Genomic DNA, 2,500 nt, shown 5'->3' with positions numbered 1-2,500 from the left:
CTGCACCTTGTCCACTGCCCTGGGTCAGAAGCAGTGTCGCAAGACACAGCACATCCACAGCAAGGCCACTTCATTAAATCGGCGACCCCCCCTCTCCGTCCCCTCATTGCATAAAATGAGAGGACGGGGAGAAATCCCTTCGGGCAGCGTCAAATTTTGCTCACACATACTACCTCACCCCCCATCCACCCGCCCATTCCACCTCATGCAATCACAACATCATCCATATACAACCATTCTCCATTCACCCCTGTCTTCTGTCCTCTCCCGTCCTTCCTCAACAGACATTCCCCTCTTCCCCAAAGCCCCATTCATCCCATCCATCCACCTCATCCTAGGATGTCCCCTCATGTTCACTCCCTCCACATCTGCCTTCCACACCTCTTTTACTAGTCTTTCTTCACTCATTCTTTCCATGTGTCCAAACCATCCTAATATTCTTTCATCAACCCTATCTCCCAGCTCCTTTTCCACCCCTGTTCTCCTCCTCACCTCCTCATTTCTCACTCTATCTAGCCTAGTAACCCCCATCATACTTCTCAGACACCTCATCTCAAACACATTCAAACTCCTTCTCTCTTCTTCTCTTATGTTCCATGTTTCTGCCCCATACAGTGCTGTTGGCACAATCACTCCTTCATACAGTCTCCTCTTAGCATCCATTCCCAAATGTCTATTCCTCATTACACTCTTTAATCCACTAAGGCACTTACTCGCTTCTCTCAATCTACATTCTACCTCCACTTTCACTCCACCCTTTCCCTGCCACATTTGCACCCAAGTATCTAAAACTATCCACTTCCTCCAGTCGCTCTCCCTTAATGCTCACTTCCAGTCTACTGCCACTTTCACCCCTTGTACATCTCATCACCTTACTTTTAGCCACATTTATCTTTAGCTTTCTTCTATCACATACTCTCCCAAACTCTGCCACCAACTTCCTCAATCCCTCCTCCGATCCTGCCACAAGCCCAGTGTCGTCCGCAAACAACAGCTGGCTCACCTCCCACTTTTCTCCATTTTCTTTAACCATCTCCAATCCCTTGCCCACTACTCTTGCATTTTACTCTCGCACCACCCCATCCATGTATAAGTTGAACAGCCAGGGCGACATAACGCATCCTTGACGAAGTCCCACCTCTATATCTATATATATATATATATATATATATATATATACATATATGTATATATATATATATGTATATAGATATATGTGTATATATATACATATATATGTATATATATGTACACGTATATATATATATATATATATATATATACATATATATATACATATATATATATACATATATATATATATATATATATATATATATATAGAGAGAGAGAGAGAGAGAGAGAGAGAGAGAGAGAGAGAGATTTACCACCACTCTATACGTTAAAGGCATGAACGAGGTTAGTGGTTTTAATACCTACAAGAAAAGCGTCATACGTTCATACGTGAACAGAGCATTCACGCATGACCTCTATTATATCAAGAGTTTCAACGCTTGCAGCAAGTCCTGGTTAACAATGGATTCCCCAGTAAGGACGTGCAAGAAGTCATCCGACAAAAAATGGAGAACTATCTAAATCATGACACCGTCCCTCCCAATAAACGCCCCTCAATTACTCTCAATTACAGATCTTTCATGAGTACGGCTTACCGAACGAACGAAAGAATGCTCAGAGAAATTGTTGAACGCGGTGTACAACCGTCCAACCCTGGAGAAAAACTGGAGCTTCGGTTCTATTATATGAAAATCAAAATGTTCAATATCATCATCCTAAATAACCTGTCCCGTAACCACAACTCATTACGGAGGAGTAATGTTGTCTATGAATTCATCTGCCCGCACGAGGACTGTAAGCTTCGTCCTATGTCATATATAGGAATGACGACGACATCTCTCTCCAGAAAACTAACGCGTGACATACAAGCTGGTGTCCCTAACAGGCAATCTTTGGAGAAGCACAACTTCTTCCTGACCAGAAAGATCCAAGTGGAAAACACAAAGATCGTCGACTTCGCACGCGACTTTCATCGTCTATAGATCCTGGAAAAAACTACTACTACTACTACTACTACTACTACTATTACTACTACTACTCCTACTACTACTATTATTACTACTATTACTACTACTACTTTTTTTTTTTTTTTTTTTTTTTTTTTTTTTAATATACGACCTCCATCCTAGTGGAACTGTGTGGTGGAAGCAGCAGGGTCTGTCTTCCACAGACACAGTTCATTGGCCCCTCTCCCGCCAATGACTGTGGTCGACGACCCTTTTATTTATCCATTTATTTATTTATTTATTTTTAATAATGCCTAGTACAAAAGTTCATTTATCCTACTGTCAACCACCGTCTGCTCAAAATCTAGGTTTTGTATATGTGTTGATTTGGGCGGTGGGGACCTGGTACCTCTCAGGCATAGGAGGGCTGATCTTAGGAGTGAGAATGACAGTCTACATCTCATCCATGAAACAATGCT

At 41.8% G+C, this 2,500-nt stretch overlaps 1 protein-coding gene across 1 annotated transcript in view; it reads right to left on the bottom strand.

Annotated features, from left to right (window-relative positions):
- Positions 1–2,500, bottom strand: part of LOC143021665 (uncharacterized) — a 22,466-nt gene that overhangs the window by 563 nt on the left and 19,403 nt on the right. The gene's annotated exons all lie outside the window — the stretch shown is intronic.

This window comes from Oratosquilla oratoria, chromosome 42, assembly GCF_046742065.1.
Source record: "Oratosquilla oratoria isolate Oo_2021 chromosome 42, ASM4674206v1, whole genome shotgun sequence".
Taxonomy (NCBI): Eukaryota; Metazoa; Arthropoda; class Malacostraca; order Stomatopoda; family Squillidae; genus Oratosquilla; species Oratosquilla oratoria.
The sequence above is the reverse complement of the archived record's forward strand: the minus strand, read 5'-3'. Positions and strand labels throughout refer to the sequence as shown.